Raw genomic sequence first — 19,810 nt, 5'->3', positions numbered from 1 at the left:
ATCTACATGTCTCTGAGAAATGACCTGGAGCTCTGGAGTATATAAACAAGCAAGTTATCCTGGAATAAATTGCACATATCTCTTTATCGTGAAACTTTGTGGAAGCCGTAGGTGAACTATACGTCGGGCATCGAAGTTATAGCCACCACAGTAATTTATTGGACCAAAAGCTTTTTGTTGTTTGGCTGGAGGGCAAGTTCTTTGTTGAGGGCATTTGTTGCTTTAGCCATGGACTGGTTTGATTGCTGGGGACAGACACCCACTGAAGCAATCAAATATAATAAGTGGGGCGAAGGATAACATCCCAGAAATAACATCTAGGGAAATCTCCCAGAACACAAGACAGGAAGTTAAGCAAGCCTTATGGGGAAAGGGTTTGGCAAATGGAGAGATCCTGAAGCTTCTAGTCTGAATCCTCTTCTGTATTCTGAATGTGGTGGCATATTTGTGTAGCATTTTATGATTTATACAATGCTTTAGTCTATATTATTTCAGTCCGTCCTCACTTCTGTGAAAGGTAGGAATCATTATTCTCATTTAGAAGGTGAAGAAATTGAGGATTAGAGAGGTTAAATGGCCCAGAATTTTGGAGCTCAATAGTAGCAGAACAGGGACAGGAAAGTCAGGACTTTAAGGATCACATCCAGCATTTTTTGCCCTTCCCACGAACTTCCTTTATGACCGTGATCATGGCAGGCTTAACCCAAGGGAATATATTGGGAAATCATATATTATACTTACATTTCAACTTTCAGCTTTTGGAAAACAAAGTAAAATCAGGATTCTACCTTCACTTTCTTGGGTCATTTCATCATTTCTGTGAAATGGGCTGTATCCGGGAAAAGATATTTACAATTCACTATGTGCCTACTCTTCATGAAGCTCGAGCTTTAAGCTTTTGGAAAGCATACTTGATTTCTTCTGTGCTTTCCTTCTGCAGAAGTCAACCTTTGGTGAAGTATTTAATCATAGGCTAGAAAAAGAATGACCACCCTGTTGAATTTGGCGAACAAGAAGAATGACAGTGTTAACTTGTGACTCTGTTTTGGTACATTAAGTTGAACATGAACTACTGTTTATTACCACTGATGGATCTCCTGGTTTTGGAATTGCATTTCACAGCAACAAAGGCAGTGGCCCGGAGCACAAACAGCTAACTCTTGAAAGTAGCATAGTCTTATGAAAAGAGCCTAAGTTTTAGATCCTAGCATCTCCAAGTCAGCATTCTAACTCAGTTATTGGTAAATTACTCACATTAGGTAAATTTACTTACCTTCTTTTAGCCTCAGTTTCCTCATGTGCATAACGAGGCCAATAATATTCACTTTGAGTGACTGTTGTGAATATCATATGTGTGCCAAACACCTGGAACAAATACCAGGCCCATGGTAGTCTCTTGGTAAATGAGAGCATTCATTTTTATTATCGGAAGGATCAGTTTCATAATTATGTCCGTTCCTTTATAATTTAAACAGATCACAAACCTCTTTTAGTATCTCTTTTAAAGGCTAACTTACACATGCAATGCTAGAGTAATTGGTATGAGTTGTCTACCTGATGCTGTCTACTGCCTCAGAATACCAAGATTGGAAGCCAAAGTCATGGACTCTATCCATCCATCCATCCATCCATCCATCCATCCATCCAACCATACATACATACATATATACACTTAACACTGCAGGCTTTGGCTAGTAACTTGAATTTAGTATAAAAGGAGGGCTCAGTGGAGAAATTTCCTGAAGAATTCATGCTATTTATAAGGCATCAGTGTGAATCATCTGCCCATGACAGATACTGTCCGTGAGGAAAATAGCATTGGTTGTCATCAAAAAGCCATTTCCCGGGGTGCCTGGGTGGCTCAGTCGTTAAGTGGCTGCCTTTAGCTCAGGTCATGATCCCAGGGTCCTGGTATTGAGCCCACATGGAGCCCCACATCGGGCTCCCTGCTCAGTGGGAAGCCTGCTTCTCCCTCACCTACTCTCCCTGGTTGTGTTCCCTCTCTCGCTGTGTCTCTCTCTGTCAAATAAATAAATAAAATCTTAAAAAAAAAAAAAAGCCATTTCTTAAATTCCACTTCACAAATGTGTACCGAATACCTAATATCAGCCAAGTATGATTGTACTAGTGTAAAGCTGCACTGCATGAACCATAACCAGAAATGGGCTTTATGAAAATACTGTTTAGAATCTATGTTTAAAGGCTTATAATTCATCTTTATCCTGTAAAAGGAAAGGAAAAAAAAAATCTTCCCCTTCAACATCTTAAATGTGTTCCTCACTATCCACAGCCAAGGAGGCTAGTATCCTTTCATCCTAGGAAATTGTTTCGGGCCTCGCCTCCCACCAAACGCTCTGAACTTTCCAGTCTCTTCCTTTGAAACAGTGTCCTTGATTGTTTCTCTCTGGCTGGCTCCTCTAATTGACTTTTTTTTTCCTGATTGACTTTTTTTACATGCTCCTCTCTATTTTCTGATTCGGCCTTCTTTTCTTTTCTTTCTTTCTTTTTCTTTTTTTGGTAAGATTTTATTTATTTACTTGACAGAGACATCACAAGTAGACAGAGAGACAGGCATGGGGGGCAGGCTCCCAGCTGAGAGAGAGTCCGATGTGGGGCTTGGTCCCAGGACCCTGAGATCATGACCTGAGCCGAAGGCAGAGGCTTTAACCCACTGAGCCACCCAGGCGCCGCTTGGCCTTCTTTTCAAATGCTACCTATGTTTGCCATCGTCTTCCACCTTTTGAACCACAGCACATCCTTACACCGAGCCCAGGCAGCTGCTGTTCCACACACTGATCCAGATCCAGTGTCCTGAGCCCTCAATTGCCTGTTAGAGGAGACGGGAATAGAGTTTAGGCTCCCTATCATGACCTATCAAAAGTACTTAACCTTTCCTTGGAAATTAAGAAATTTGGCCAAGATGCATTGATTTTTGCTGGACCACAGAAGAGTGTTTTAGCTGTGTAATTCCTTCTTGTGATGACTTTAAGAGGTTTGTTTTATCTCAGATCACTGCTAAGGCAAGTATACCTCTAAATCAGTTATTTGCAAAAATATGGATTATTGGGATTATTTCTCATCTGTTTTTATTTCAGTTGAGTTGAAAGAATTTGTGGCTAGGAAATTTACAAGCCACCATGATCCCGTTTTAGGGAAGAGGCCAATCTGAAAAGATGGTGTCAGATGTCCTGTGGGTGGATGGTCTAAGATGACAGGTCAAGGAAATTACGCAGGTTTTGTTACTCTGCATGTCACAATTGGAGTCAGTCCTGATGAATTACTAAGGGCCTTAAAACTTCCATCTGGTGTGTGTGTGGGTTGGGGGAGACCTCCATGAGATCAAATTTAGAAGCACAAGGTGAAATATAAGAGGGAAAATTTTTATTTCAACCTTAAGTCTTTACTAGTCTTTGTGGATCTGGACTAAAGTTGGTTCAAGTTTTTATAATTAAGATTCAGATGATGTAACATATAAAATCTGAGTACACTGTGTGTTGTGTGGATGTGAAAAATCAAGCAGTCCTATGTTAATACCCAGGCTGAGTCACTTAACTGCCCACAACCTTGGGTCATTGTTTTACTGCTCATTACTTTCATTTTCATACATGTAAATTACCTACTGTGCAATTCCCAAGGTATTCTTCCCAGTTGACAAATACAGAGCCATTAGAGGTATTAGCATCTTCTGTCATTGGTGTTTTGTATATACTTCTTTAGTACTCTGGACCACAGAATAGAGGAAACCTAAATCCGTTGTTAGCCCCTGCTGTCAAAACTGAGTTGTAATTAAACCCACCAGGTACATCTTCATTAATGAAAAGTGGGGTCAAAAGGGTACCTCATTCCTGGTTAAAATACTTCAGTCAAGGGGGAGATGGGTGTTATGCCTACTTGGAACCTCTGTGGTTCAACATTGGTGAATTATTCAATCTTCTATTTCTTGTTGCTTGCAACAGTGATTTAGTACAAGGTTGATATGAAGCACTTTTGTAGTAAGAAGCTATGTTTTGGTTACAGACCTTCTTCCCCTAACTGTTGTTGTTTTTTAAAAACTTCTATGTAACATAATAATAATTTTAGAGATTTCATGGCCAAAAAATCTTATGTACTTCCAGGATCTGAAAATCAATTTTACCATTCTGAATATTAAATATTGCATACTGAGGTCCATTTCAGATTGCATGGAAGGCATATAAACCTGATTACTTACACTTTAATATCTTCCAATATTCACACAAAAGTTTATTGATTTTGATTAACCACCTACCCTTTAAAATTGTATATATACGCAACTAATGAATCATTGAACACTACATCAAAAACTAATGATATACTATATGTTAGCTAATTCAATATAATAATAAAAAATCAAAAAAGAAAAATAAATCAAATTGTATATATAGTGAAAGTTTGTTAGATGTTTTATAATATAAATAGATAAAATATATAACTCATATGGACTTCATTAATTATACGTATTTTTAGAATTATTATAGAAACACTATGTGATATGTGAAGTCAGTTGAGCTGTATTATATCCCTTTTCTTATTTTCAGTAAGAAAATGACCAAACTTACTAATTGTCCCCTTTGCTCACACAAGACAGCATACTCATCACTTAGACCCCTACAGAAACAGGAAAAAGGAATAGGAATATTTATACAGTTTCTTTAAAGTTTTTTGAAAAGAAAGGAAAAACTCCTTTTCTTTAAATAGGAATAAAGATGCTTTTAAAAAGTCAGTTAATTTATTTTTTAGGTAACCTCTACATCCAATATGGGGCTTGAACTCATGACCCTGTGATCAGGAGTCAGATACTCTGCTGACTGAGCCAGCCAGGCACCCCAGGAAATATTTCTTAATGTGGCAAAGTTATTTTTGTTACCATCTAAAGTTTCTAGCAGATAATAAATATGGCTCTTATGACAAACTCAAAAAAAATTCATAGGCAGTTCAGCTAAATATATGGTAACATTTAAGGGGATAATGCTTGAAATACTCTCGTTTCTTACAGAAAAGATATGGGGAAGGTGTGAAACTGGACAGATAGTATTTCAAAAGGGGAATTAAGTGCTTTGATACCTTGACAATGACATCTGTCATACATCTGGAAAAATGGGAAAACTATTGCCACCTGGACTTAAAGTAAATCCTGGGTTCTGCCACTTCTGAAAAATGTTTCTGCATGTGAAAATATCTCATTGTGTCTTATCTAGTTAGGGGTTATTTGGAGAAATTACATAGTTAAAAAATATGTCTGCCTGCACATTATTATCAATCTATGTTTGTTGATTAGATTCTTAATTTAAGATTACTTGTTGGCAGCATCAAAGTCATAAAAGTTGTGGACAAAACACAGTGGAAAGGATGGAAAGGACTGCCGAGAAGGAAGGTGGTCCTATTTAGTAGATCATCTGTAATACATGGTGATGTTAGCGCACAGTACAAGAGTGAGAAAAGTGAACAAACGGTGGTGTGTATGTGTAGTCCTCTGAATAAACATTCAGTTTTAGTACCAATAATCCCATGGAGTAAAGTTTTAATTTAGTGGTTTAGCCACAATGTTCCCATTACCATAGTGAGAACCGGGTTGTTAACTGCTCATGTATGTTGCCAAAGCGTATCCCTTAGAACTCTGTAAATTAAAGTAACAGAATGTGTGCTGAATATATTGGCAATGACAAGAGCTTTGGCCCTCCAGTTTTCATTGTACTGTCCATCTCCTTTTTTTGGACACTGTGAAATGTATCATATAAACCAAGGGGGGAAGGGAAATATGTATACCCAGCATAAAGAATAATTATGAACTGGACATTGTTCTATTCCACCAGGTTTAAATAGAAAACACAGCCATTAGCACTGAAGTCTTCTGCTGCTGCTTTACAATTATATTGTCCTCCTTCCTGAACCTCACCCCTGTTATCATGATCCTGAGTATTGTGCAATTATTCCCTTGCTTTTCTTTTGTTTTTATGGCTTTGCCACCTATGTACATTTTCCTACAGCATACAATTTTGTTTTATCTGCTTTTGAACTTTGTATAAATGGAATTATTCTATGTATATTCTTCTGTTTCTTGCTTTTTCTACTCCAACATGTTTTCAAGACTAATTCATGTTGAAATGCATAGTAATAATATCCAATGCTATATAACATTCCTTTGAATAAATATATCACACTTCACCCATTCTACTGTTGATGGACTTTTGAGTTACTTCTAGGTTGCTGTTGTTTTTCCTGCTATAAACATTTGTACATGTCTCCTGGTTTACTTGTGGGATATACTGAAAAATCGTTTCTCAGAGATGTCCTCATCCTAGTCCTCAGAACCTGTGACTGTTACTTTATGTGACAAGAGGGACTTTCAAGATGTGATTAACCTAATGATCTTGATATGGGGAGATTATTCAGGATTATCTGGGTGGGCCCAATACACAGTCAAAAGGGAAGGAGGGGGGTCAGATTGAGAAATTAGAAGATGCTGTGCTGCTTGGAAGTGCATTTGAAGATGGGGGATCAGGCCATGAACCAAGGAATGTAGACAGCCTACAAAAGCTAGAAAAGGCAAGGAAATGCTTTTCTAGGCTCCCCTAGAGCCTCCAGAGTGAACACAGCCCTGCTGACCTTGATTTTAGGACTTCTGACCTCCTGAACTGTAAGAGAATAAATTTGTGTTGTTTTAAGCCCCTGAATTTGTGGTAATTTGTTACAGTAGCAATAGGAAACTAATATACTTGTGTGAGAGTTTCTTTGGAGTATACATATACAAGTAGAGTTGCTGGGTCATAGTTAATGCACATATCAAATTTACTATTGATGACAAACTGTTTTCCCAAGTAGGGTCACTTCAGTTACACTCCCTCTAGCCATGTGTTAGGTTTCAGTTGCTCCACATTCTTAACACTTGATATTATCAGACTTCTTCATTTCTGCCAATCTGCTGTGTTAAAAGTTGCATCTCATTGCGGTTTTAATTTGTATTTTCCTGGTCATTAAAGAGGTCCTCAACACCCACCCCCACTCTTTCTTTCTTTCTTTTTTTTTTTTTTTTTTGAGATGATGATACCATCAAGCATAACTTACCCAAATTATAAAAACAGCAACCTTAAAATCATGCACATCATTTGACTATTTCACAAAACTTCTTTTCAAAATAATAAATAGCTTTCCCAGTATAAAAAGACTCCTGTATATTGCTCGACAATATTAAACTCCGAAATCAACTTTAGAAAGCAGGGAGTTATTTTCTCATTTTGGCCTTAATTTTTTGTTTTGTTTTGTTTTTAACCAGTTTAAAAAATAGGGTGGGAAGTGTGTTGGAAGGGGTAGAGAAAAAGGGGTTTACCGCTGATGGATTCAACGTATTTGAAAATGTGGAAGTAACATAAAGGAAAAACTTCAAGAGCAAAAATATATTATAAATATATTTTTATTTTTTATTTTATTTTTATTTTTTATTTTATTTCATCTTGCTGAAAGGCAGGATGAAGATGAAAGGCAAGATGAACAGATGAGTTTTTGTATCAGTTGTTTCTATGAGAGAGAGGTGTTCCTGAAATATATGTGTTTATAGAATCTTCTTTAGGATAATGTTGGCTATCTTGAATGAGTATGAAATTGTACAAAAATGATATTGAAAGAGCTCAGGTACTTTCCTAAAAGTTTACCCGTTCCATCATTTAGGTAGCCTGTTTCTGAATATATTCAATATTAGCTCCCTTACTTGTAAGTCTACTTGGGAGTCTCCCCAAAGCATTAAGTTGCTATTGTCTTTTGGTGGATTGAAATATTCTGTTTTTATTAAATATGTGTATTAATTCCCCTCTTTGTCCTTTGAAAGCCTTATTTTCATCAAAATCTGTGAGGTGGGACACTTCTTTGATATTTGGATGGTAATACTCTTGTAGTATATCACCTATTTCATACAGAAAATATGAACACAGGGATATTGTGTTGTTGGAGCTCATCAAATAAATTCTTATTTCCTTCCTTGAACATGACATCAGATTCTTCCATAATTTCTTTAAGTTTAGCTTTTGATAAAGCTTGTTCAACTGGCAGATTATGTGACTTAGTGTTCTATTCTACCATATAAGGATAGTTCTAGTCTCTGGTAAGAACAAGATCAACTTTAATAACATAATACTTTTCTTTTAGTTGAATATCTTTTTTTTTTTTACATTTATCTATAAGTAGTTTACAGTTGTTGATGATACTATAATGTGTTGGGCATCTTTTCCCTTTGTATTTCCTGAGTGTGATATCAAAGTTGATTATTACCAGAAGTATGGCAGCTCCTCCTTTGACAAGACCATGGTCACAGACAATTTTTTTCTACCCTTGTAGGGTTCTTGATGAGAACTGGATGTTTCTAGAGTTTTGGTATCCTTTTCACAAAGATAGCAGACTTTAAGTTAGTCATTTCTTAGCTATTCAATATTCATCTTAATCATCTTGATCTTCTTCTGTATCCTTCTCTTCAAGGTAAATATGTGTTGGGTCAATACCACCAGTGCCACCAGCACACAAACTCTGGCATTGAGCCCACTGACATAGCCAGCCAGGGCCTTCATTTGTCTCTTAGCCAGGAAAAGAAGAGACTGATTATAGTAGGCTGTAGGGCATACACATGCTTCACAGTGAACCCTTTGAAGACCAACCTCCTTAATGGTTATATATATTGTAAATATCTTTCCCTACTTTATTGCTTGCTTTTCATTCTTTTTTTTAAGATTTTATTTATTTATTTTGGTTATTACTATTATTTGAGTCTAAAATGAGTTACTTATAGACAGCATATCGATGGGTCTTGTGTTTTTATCCATTATGATACCCTATGTCTTTTGATTGGGGCATTTAGTCCATTTACATTCAGGGTAACTGTTGAAAGATAAGAATTTAGTTTCATTGTATTACCTGTAAGATGACTGTTACTGTATATTGTCACTGTTCCTTTCTGGTCTATGTTACTTTTAGGCTCTCTCTTTGCTTAGAGGACCCCTTTCAATATTTCCTGAGGGCTGGTTTGGTGTTTGCAAATTCTTTTGTTGTTGTTTGTCCTGGAAGCTTTTTATGTCTATTTTCAGTGACAGCCTAGCTGGATATAGTATTCTTAGCTGTGTATTTTTCTCATTTAGTTCTCTGAATATGTCATGCCAGTCCTTTCTGGCCTGCCAGGTCTCTGTGGCTAGGTCTTCTGCCAGTCTAATATTTATACCATTGTAGGTTACAGACCTCTTGTCCTGAGTGCTTTCAGGATTTTCTTTGTCTCTGAGACTTGTAAGTTTTACTCTTAGATAATGGGGTGTTGACCTATTTTTACTGATTTTGAAGGCGGTTCTCTGTGCCTTCTCGATTTTGATACCCATTTCCTTCCCCAAATTATGAAAGTTCTCCTCTATAATTTGCCCCAATATACCTTCTGCCCCTCTCTCTCTTTCTTCTTCTTCTGGGATCCCAATTATTCTAATATTGTTTTGTCTTATGGTATCACTTATCTATCAAATTCTCCCCTTGTGATCCAGTAGTTGTTTTTCTCTCTTTTTCTCAGCTTCTTTATTCTCCATCATTTGGTCTTCTATATCACTAATTCTCTCTTCTGCCTCATTTATCCTAGCAGTTAGTCTCCATTTTTTATTTCACCTCATTAATAGCCTTTTTTATTTCAACTTGGTTAGATATTAGTTCTTTTATTTCTCCAGAAAGGGATTCTCTAGTATCTTCTATGCTTTTCTCAAGCCCAGCTAGTATCTTTATAGTTGTCATTCTGAATTCTAGTTATGACATCTTACTAATGTCCATATTGATTAGGTCTCTGGCATTTGGTTCTGCCTCTTGTTCCTTTTTTTTTTTTTAAGGTGAGTTTTTCTATTTTGCCATTTTGTCTTGAGAAGAATAGATGAATGAGAGAACAAAATGGTAAACGGTAAAAATGACCCCAGCAAAATATACACTAAACAAATCAGAAGATACCTGAAACCAGGGGGAAAAGAAAGGAAAAAGAAAGAAAGAAAGAAAGAGTGAATGAATGAATGAATGAATATGATCAAGCTGGTGAATAGAACAGAGCCACACTAGATTTGGGGTGTAGTTTTGTCTGTTAGAAGAAACTGCCTTCTAAAATTTTGAAGAAAGAAAGAAAAAAAAAATATATATATATACACACACACAAATAAGGGGAAATACAATGAAGGGATGGAATATGACTGTAAAGAAGAAAATCTAAAAATATTTTTAAAAAGGAATTGATGAGAAGTTGGTAGAAAAAAGAAAGAAAAAGAATTTTAAAATAAAAGGAGAGAATGTGATCAGGCAGGAGACTAGAACAAAGTCATATGCCAAATTTATATTTTGGTCTGTTAGAAGAAACTGTACCCCAAAATTTTAAAGAAAGAAAAAAATATATATATACAAAAAATAAGGTTAAATACAATGAAGGGATAAAATATGACTGTAAGAATGAAAATTAGAAAGGATATTTAAAAAGGAACTGAAAAGATGTTGGTGAAAATAAGAAAGAAGAAAAATTCAAAAAAAGAAAAAGAAAAAGAAAAAATAAAGAAAATTTTAAAAACTTAACTTCAAAAGATAAAAAAATATGGGAAAAAAGCCATGAATTTTGTCTGCTATATTCCCCTAGCACTGGAGATTTGCATTTCTCATTGATGGATAAACTTGGTCTTGGCTGGGTGTTCTTGCTGATCTTCAGGGAGAAGGGCCTGTTGCAGTGAGTTTCAGATGTCTTTGCTCGATGCAGAATTGCACCACCCTTGCCAGGGGCCAGGCTAAGTAATCTACTCAGGTTTGCTCTCCGTGGCTTTTGTTCCCTGAACACTTTCCATACAGCTTTGGAGGATGGGAGTGAAAATAGCGGTCTCCCAATCTCCAGCCCTGGAGGAGTCAGAGGAGCAGAGACCTCGGGGTCCCCCTCTTCAGTGTGCCCTCAGAGCAGAGCAGTCAATCACTCCTGTCTCCCTGGCCACACTGAGCTCACCTGGCCTGTGACTGAATGTTTCTATCTCTGGTGCATGGTGCTGGAGTCTCCAAACCCAGTCTATTCCTTCAGCGTACTCCCATGCTGCTCCTCCGAGTGAAGGAAGGGGATTCTTCCCGGATATGCTACTTGTGGGGTCCCTGCTTGAGAAGCAGTGGTCCAAATGTGCCTTGGATCACGGTTTATGGCAATTCTGAGCTGAGAACCTACTCCTCAGCTGCATCCTCCAGGAAGGAGCCTGCCTCCCTGCTCTGATACCTGGGAGCTCTGCCACACTCAGCATCCCCCTCTTTCTGTAACCCTGAGGGTCCTGAGACCACACTGTCCCAATGAAGGTTCCACCCCCTGCTTAGCCACTGGAATGATGTCCCTTCACGGAGCAGACTTCTAAAAGTTCTGATTTCGTTCTCCACTGCTCTCTCACTTGCTGGTAAGTGGCTGATGGAGGCTCCCTCCCCCCACAGCCTATCTCCCCAGATACTGCCTCGGATTCACTTCTCTGCACATCCTACCTTTTAGAAAATGGTCGTCTTTCTGTTCATAGAATTGCTGCTATTCTTTTCTTCAATCTCCTGTTGAGTTTGTAGGTGTTCAGAATGGTTTGATAACTACCTAGCTGAATTCATGGGAACAGACAAAATTTAGGTCCCCTACACCTCTGCCATCTTGCCTGTACTCTTGCTTTTCATTCTTAATGGTGAGTTTAAAGTCTGAGTTTTACTGTGATTTATTAATCTTCTCATTAAATTTTACATTATTTGCTTCTTATTTAAGAAACAAGGTTATAGAGAAAATATTTGATATTGTCCTTGACAAATTTTATAACTTGGTATTTTATATCAAGTATTTAATTGCAATTCATTTTTGTGTTGGTGCATAGGAAAGGAATACAACTTCAAGTTTTTTTCTGTTTGGTTAAACAATTGACCTTGTGTCATTTATTGATTAGATCACCTTTTCTCATGACCCGTAATGTCTGCTTTGTCATAAATTCTTTTTCCATATAGTCATGGATTTATTACTAGGCCCTCTATTCTTCCTTTGGACTCTTAGTCTGTGCCTGCACTAATATCATACTGTCTTGATTTCCATTGGTTATAGTAAGTCTTGATATCTGGTAGAGAATCTCCCAACCCCTCCCCACACCTTGTTCTTCAGAAGTATCTTGGCTTTTATTGGCCCTCCTTTCTTTCCTGTAAATTCTGTAATCAGCTTGTTGAGTTTCTGTTAGAATTGTGCTGAAGTTAAAGATCAATTTGGAGAGAATTATAACACACTTTATGATATTTAGTCTTCTTAACTGATAATATGACAGATCTTCCTAGTCACTATTCTTTAATGTCTTTCAATGAAATTTTTAAGCTTTCTCTATAGAAGACTTAACATTTTTTACTTTATTGTAGATATTAAAAAATGTTTTTTAGCTATTTTAAATTGTGTGGTTTAAAAATTTACTTTTTAGCTAATTGTTGTGGATATCTAGAAATGTAATTCACTTTTGTATATTGATTTTGATTCAACATCTCTCTTATTAAATTAAATTCCTACTTAAAATTATTTTTGGCAACATGACATAAATAACTAAAATGTAAATTTTAAGGGAAAGGAAAGTAGTATTTATTAAGTTTCTACTATATGACAAATAGTTGACACAGGTTATTTCACTTAATCTGCACAACTATTTTATTGCTTATTTCCTCAACAAACATGTATTAGGTAATCCCTATGTGTTAAGGTTTTTTTTTCTTTGAGATTTTCTTCATAAGCAATCATAGCATATACAAATGATGAACATTTTTGTTTCTTTTCAATCTTTTACCTTTTATTTTTTTCTTTTGCTTTACTGTGTAGGGACCTCTAGTACAATGTAGAATAGGGTTGATGAAAACAGACATCCTTATCTTGAACTTGAGCTTATAGAGGATGCTTTCAAAGTCTCTTTGTTAGGTATGAAGTTTCTCTGGGTCTTCTGAAATGCCCTTAATTGGGTTAAGAAAGTGACTTCCATTCCCAGTTTGCTAAGGAGGTTGTTTCTCTTCTTTTAAATCACAAATGAATATAGGTTATCCTATAAAAAAGGTTATCCTTTTTTCTTTTTTTTGGCTTCTATTAAGATTTGATTTTTTTTACCTCAAATTATTAATATACTGAATTACTTTAATTGAGCTTCTCATGATAAACTAATCTAGAATTCCTAGTAAAAACCAATTTGGTCTTAATAAGTTATCCTGTTTATACATTGTCTGATTTGTTTTATAAAAATGTTTATTTTCAGAGTTTTTGCATCTGTACTCACTCATAAGTGAGATTGGCCTATATTTTTCCTTTCTTATAATATCCCTGTCTGGTTCTGAAATGTGTTATATTACAAATGACTCTTATTCCATTGTATGGAATACTTTGTGTAAGATTAGAATTTCCTAATGCTTGAATGGTAGAATTTCCTGGAAATTCATCTGGATCCTGTGTATGTGTGTGTTTGTGTGTATTTGCGTGTGTACACATGCCTGCACACACACCTAATGGAACTATTTTAAACTACTGATTCAATTTCTTAAAAGCTTTAAAGAGTTGGTTTTGTTAACATGTATGGATCTGTTTATTTCTTCTAAGTTTTCAAATTTATAGACACAGAGTTGTTCAAAACATTTTATCTGTTTAATCTCTATAGCAACTATAGCTTTACCCCCTTTTTATTTAAAAATTTTAATGCCTTTTTGGGGCATCTGGGGGGCTAGGTTGGTTAAGCATCTGCCTTCTGCTCGGGTCATGATCCCAGCTAGGGTCCAGGGTTCGAGCCCTGCATTGGACTCCTTTCTCAGCGGGGAGACTGCTTCTCCATCTCCCTCTGCCTGCTGCTCCCCCTGCTCGTGCTTTCTTTCTCTTTCTCTGTCAAATAAATTAATAAAATTTTAAAAAAATTTTAATACCTTTCTTGTTTTTTCCTTTTGATTATATTCTCTAGATTGGTATATTTTATTACTTTTTGGACCTTTATTGACCTTCTTCATTATACAGTTATTTTCTTTTTCATTGACTTCACCTCTTATTTTTATCATCTTCTCTCGTCTTTTTGAGTTTTGTTTGCTATTCTTTTTTTTCTAATTCCTTGTGGCTGGATATTCACTTCACTAAGTTGAACTTTTCTTTCTTTTCTAATGTAAGCGTTTAAGACTAAAACTTTAAGAATCTTTATAACTTGGGGTGCCTGGGAGGCTCAGTGGGTTGGACCTCTGCCTCCAGCTCAGGTCATGATCTCGGGGTCCTGGGGTCAGGCCCTGCATCGGGCTCTCTGCTTGGTGGACAGCCTGCTTCCCCCTCTCTCTCTGCCTGCCTCTATGCCTACTTGTGATGTCTCTCTGTCTCTCTCTCTGTGTCAAATAAATAAATAAAATTTTTAAAAAAGAATCTTTATAACTCTGTTATACAAAACTGTCCTTGTTTTGATACATAATATTTATAAAAGCACCCTGTTATTTTTCTAAATATTTTCTAAAAAGTTTATGATTCCATTTTGGTTTTTCTGAATGATAAGCTGTTCAGCAATGTATATTAAATTTTCAAGTATATTATTTCTTTATTTTATTTTTCTAACTAAAGTGCATTGTAGTTAAATGATATATTCTGTATGATACAGTTGTTTGACATGATGATTTCAAATCGGTCACCTTGCTGATCCAGCTCGTAGTCAGTTTTCCTAACTGTTTGATGTCTACATGACCAATAGTATGAAGTATCCTGTGTTTGGGTGTACGGGGTAGCCAGATGTATCAGATGTTCTTGTATATGTGCATGTTGGTGGGTAGGCTATGGTGGGGGAAACATGCTCATAAGATGTTCTTTCTTTTTAAGTTAACAGAGGGATTGAGACACTACAAAGTTTTAAAGTTGAACTTCCCATTGATATTAGAAACCTGTTACTGCTTTGTCCATGGGAGCATGAAAGAGTCTTATAGATTTGGCAGCCCAGGGTCTTTGTGGATTTTGCTTCTGTTGTTCCATCCTATGCATACCCTAAACCAGGGAAGAATGGTAGGTGGTTAAACTGCTCATTTTATTAAAGTGAATTGAGATTTATGGAACGGTTATAGAATGGTTCCTGACCTTGTCTAATCTTTCTAACCTGCCAAACCCAGACCAGAAAACTGTGATGGTTGGCTCTGCCAAGGACTTAATCTATTTTGTAAAAAGGCCATCATGGTGTTCTGTCAGCCAGTCAAGGAAATATCTGGAACAAGGCAGCAGGCAGGGAGACCAGTTTCAGGAGGGGCTAATTCATCCTATCCAAGGTGGAATAATTTAGACAAGCCTGCCAAAAATCAGGTGACTCAGTTCTCCAGGATATCTGTCTAGAAGGCTCCTACTTATAAGCATTTCTTAGAAAGCATCTTGGTGCTTTATCCTGGAAAAGATACCCTGAGTGCTGAGTCCACTCCTGTGTCTGTCCAGATTATTTATGAATGATTTGTGCTGGTGGAAACAAACCTCTGATAGACCTAACCACATATCAGCACCTTCAGTTTGATACATGGCTCTTTGCCTCATATTAGAGGGCTAGAGATTCTTGCCACACTGTTTCGTGATGCACATGACCTTATAACTTCTGGGGCGTGTCCAAGAACTCTCAGTTCTGCTGTTTACTTGCAGCCAACCTAGGATGAGCACCAGTGAAATGGAGAGCCTGGTATAGGACAGGAAAAGAGGATTTCAGGGTCAGGGTGACTTATAGAGGGAATGCAGTGAACATGGAACCAACGAGCCCTAGGGAAGTAGTGACATGCAACTTCCAAGTCTTCTTCCCAGTGAAAGAGCCTGATCTTTTCTAATGTGAACTTTGAGTGGTTGAACACTCTTGTGGCTGCAAGATATGTTCTTAATCACTTTCTTTCAAACTTATCATCTACTGGTTTAATAGTTTGTTGAGAATTTTGTTTTGTGAACCAGTGTCAGGCTGCTAATTTTTAGTTTCTAATATTTATCATTTTGGAAATTCAGGATGTCTTCTAGCATTATATACATTGTGCCACATATGATGTTGTGATGTTTAGCAATTAAATGTGGAGAAGGTCAGATTTTAAGAGTTGAAAGATCTATCTATATGAGAAAGTTGCCCAACTATAGTATCTTGGCAATCCTTTTGTCCTTTGTTCTCTGTGATTTTCAGAAAATATCAAATTCCTTTGACAGTCTGTGTAGCAGTTCAATTGGACTGAATTTTTATGGTAAAAAATTTCATAGCCAGGACAATGATAGCTTAAAAAAATAGCAGGGCTATTTAGACTGGTGCTATATCCTGCTAAAAGTGTAGAGAGCACTAGGGCGCCTGGGTGGGAAAGGTCAGGCCCTGACTGATACAGTTGCTAATGAATTAGTTATATTTTGAGGCCACTTTTCAGGTTATCTCAATGGCCCACAGTTTGAAAAGTACAAGGAGGTTTCTGCTGGAGGTGGTCTTTGTTAGTTTTATTTATTTATTTATTTATTTGAAGAGCGAGAGAGAGAGCGCAAGTGAGCACAAGTAGGGTGAGAGGCAGAGGGAGAGGAAGAAGTAGTCTCCCCACTGAACAGGGCTGGATTCCAGGACCCCGAGATCATGACCTGAGCCAAAGACAGAAGTTTAATAGATGCCACCCAAGTACCCACCTTTGTTAGGTCTTAACAAATGGTGAGACCAAGTTTCTAGTGTATCGCTGTTACATTCACACTCCCAACCCAGATCTGGTTTTTCATGCATCACTGTCTTGTCCTTGGCTTTCCCTGTATTCCTGGTTCCTGACTGTTTGGTGCCTGAACCACGACTCCATGCTGATCAACCCTTCTTCATATTTGCAGACTTCTTGACCTTCCTGGTTCTACCTTATAGCCTCACCTCCATGATTCACTGCAGTTCTTGGATGTCTGCTCTGTAATAGGAAGGAAGGTGCCTCTGGCTGACTCTTTGCATAGCTTTCTCTTCAGGTACTGGCCTTTTCTCAGACATTTTAGTTACACACAGTAAAACTTATAGACCATGGAGTTGTATTTTAATTCTACATACAATATATCTGTAGACTTACAGTATATTTGTAATAAGGATCTGTGGTCTCAATTAAAGAAGTTTAATATCATCACCTTCTTTTGTACCACCCCATCTACAGTTTTGGTTTCAACTGTGTTGTAGTTTTCCCATTGTCTTGTGTCTTTTGCCTTGAGATATATTTGTATTTGTCATAAGAAAGATGAACAAAAATAGCCATGATGACTATAGTAAGGGCCAAAGAAAAGTGCCAACTAAGAAGGGAAGAACAAAGAAAGAACACCAGCAAACCAAGTTGACTTTAGCAACATAACTAAAATGGATAACCATCCAAGCAACTAGGTAATGACAATGACACCGAATAACGAGTTCAAATGACAATAACAGTGGTTTCGAAACCTCATATTAAATTCTTTTATGGCATAGGTTATCTGCTAATTCAACTTGGAAGATTTAAATGAAAGTATGCTCATTAAGCATTTACCAAAGAGGGCTGACCTCTCTGTGTTTGCAAAGTGCTCCACCACCCACCACACCACTTAAGGTCCATTAAAAAAATGAAGCCTCTAAAACATATGTATTTTGGGGTAATATTTTGTACTATTCAAATCTAAAGAATTCAGAGAGACAAGATTTTTACTTACCAGAGGGCAATGACATTCTGTGAATACATATTAAGAACAACGATGAAAATTTTGTACTTTTCTCAGCAAGCATTAACTTAGGAGGCCCAAAGAATTAACTATCTAGTTATGTCTTTGTTTTTATGCATTATAATCTCAAGCCTTACCTCAATTCAGAACAATTAGTTATCCTTGGTATGGATAAAAGCAGGATAGTACATTTGAAATCTTTAAAGACAAATCAAAATTTTCAAGAGCTTAGCCTTTTAAGAATTTTCTAGAGAATAAGTGATGTTTATGATAAATCATAAATGTAAAGGAGATGCTTTTATTAATGAGGATCAAATGAGTGTTACTAATTGATATACCACTAAAAGCAATTTCTGTTTAAGCCTCAGACAGTTTGGCAGTCTATCAGTTTGAGTTTCAAGGTTTATTCCTTTTACAGTTCATATTTCTAGCTTCTCTACATTGCAATTCCATCTGGCAGTTTAAAAAGATGTAGATAAAACATGGGACTGAACTTGATATCCAAACCTTTCTTTGCAGGGGTGAAATAGAAGGGTGCTGGAGAAGGTGTACAGGCCTGTTAGGTTCGGCCTTGGGGAAAAGTGGATAGAAAACATAACGAAACAGAGCACAGTTAACACATACACTTGTCCTGAAAGCTCTAAAGCAGAGGTTTATAATCTATTCTGCTCAGAGCCCTGGAGGCCTTGGACTTATTAAGGGACTTCTAATTCAGTGGTTCTTAACCAAGTCAGATCTCCTATCCAGCCCCTCCTCCCAGCTATATGATGTAACTGGTTGGCTAGGACCACTGTAGTTATCTAAAGCTCCTCGCATGAGTCCAATTTTACCAAGGGTTGCCAACCACTGTTCTATTCCTATGAATGTATAAGTGTCTGTAGAAAGGAGAAATACCATCTATACACAAATATCTTGTATCACCTTTTCTCTATAATTTATGGAAACAATGACTCAGATACAAATTCATTAAACATATCATGGAATTAATAGGGCCTTTATGCATTTACATGTTTCCTCATATGTATGTTCTAAAAACAAGATTACCACCATGTCGACATTCTCAGATTTGAAAAGTCTGATCATTTTGGTTATGAAGAACCCAAATTAGGGTTGAAATTGTTAAAACGATCATCCTTATGGGTTAAATGGTGCTCAAGACCAGTTCTTGGCTTAATCATGAGCACTGGAAAATTTTACTATAAAGTGTTGGGGAGATAAGCTTTAAATACAGAGACGATGAAAGAGATCTTATGTGATCCATGCTTGTCATGAATCTGAAACCTGGATAAAATTCTTAGCTCTGGCTCCTGCCTTGGGGAGCCCTGACTGGTTTCTCAGAGAAGATGAAAAGAAGGGATGGACTCCCTTTTGCTTTTTTTCCTTATGTGTCTCTAAATTGTGTCTCTTTGGAGCTGGCTGGGATTCTTGAGTGCAGCGAACCCTTTTCTTAAGGACCTGAAAACTCAGACTACAGAAGTCCATTCTTTCTATACCCTCAGTAGATCTTATAGGTAAGACCAATTTTTTGGGTGTGCTATGTAGCATCACATTTGACTGAGGAACTTGCAGAATCGGCTGCAGATCCTGAGGAAGAAGTGTACCAAATTACTGTTCTCTATATAGCGGGCAGAGTTCAGTTCCATTGCTAAAAAGTAAAAATTGCTCTTGGCCTTATTACTTTTCTTTTAAATATTAAAAATCATAGCATCATATGCAAAAATAGGTCTGCACAAAAGGCTGAGAAAATCTCTGCACTACTTTTTATAAGAGCAGTTATACTTAAAATATTTGAGATAGGAAAAGTATTATGACATAAAAATACTTAAAGCAAGAAGAGTCTACCACAATCATGAGAAACTCATTCCAGATTTTAACAACCTTATTAAAGAAGCCCTTACTTTAACTTATTAGAAATCTCACCTGTCCTAGATCATTTCTTGTTCTTTTGTCCTAAGGGAGAAGAGTAAAAATTGGACATTATTCTCCATGTGATATTTCATTATAGACCTAGAGGCATTTGTTAGTTTCCTATTCAAGTTGCTATTTTCAGCAATAAATAGGCCAGTGTTTCTACCTTATTGGTCCTGTTTTCTCCTTACTTGGCCATCTTTGCTATTGAGTGGGATGAACTTCTGAAGACCTCAGGTT

General features: G+C 36.9%; 1 protein-coding gene and 1 pseudogene across 2 annotated transcripts in view; one reads left to right on the top strand and one right to left on the bottom strand.

Annotated features, from left to right (window-relative positions):
* Positions 1-19,810, top strand: part of PDE11A (phosphodiesterase 11A) — a 421,382-nt gene that overhangs the window by 57,314 nt on the left and 344,258 nt on the right. The gene's annotated exons all lie outside the window — the stretch shown is intronic.
* LOC125095790 (cytosolic 5'-nucleotidase 3A-like) lies at positions 7,568-8,422 on the bottom strand (annotated as a pseudogene).

This window comes from Lutra lutra, chromosome 3 (assembly GCF_902655055.1).
Source record: "Lutra lutra chromosome 3, mLutLut1.2, whole genome shotgun sequence".
Lineage (NCBI taxonomy): Eukaryota > Metazoa > Chordata > Mammalia > Carnivora > Mustelidae > Lutra > Lutra lutra.
The sequence above is the reverse complement of the archived record's forward strand: the minus strand, read 5'-3'. Positions and strand labels throughout refer to the sequence as shown.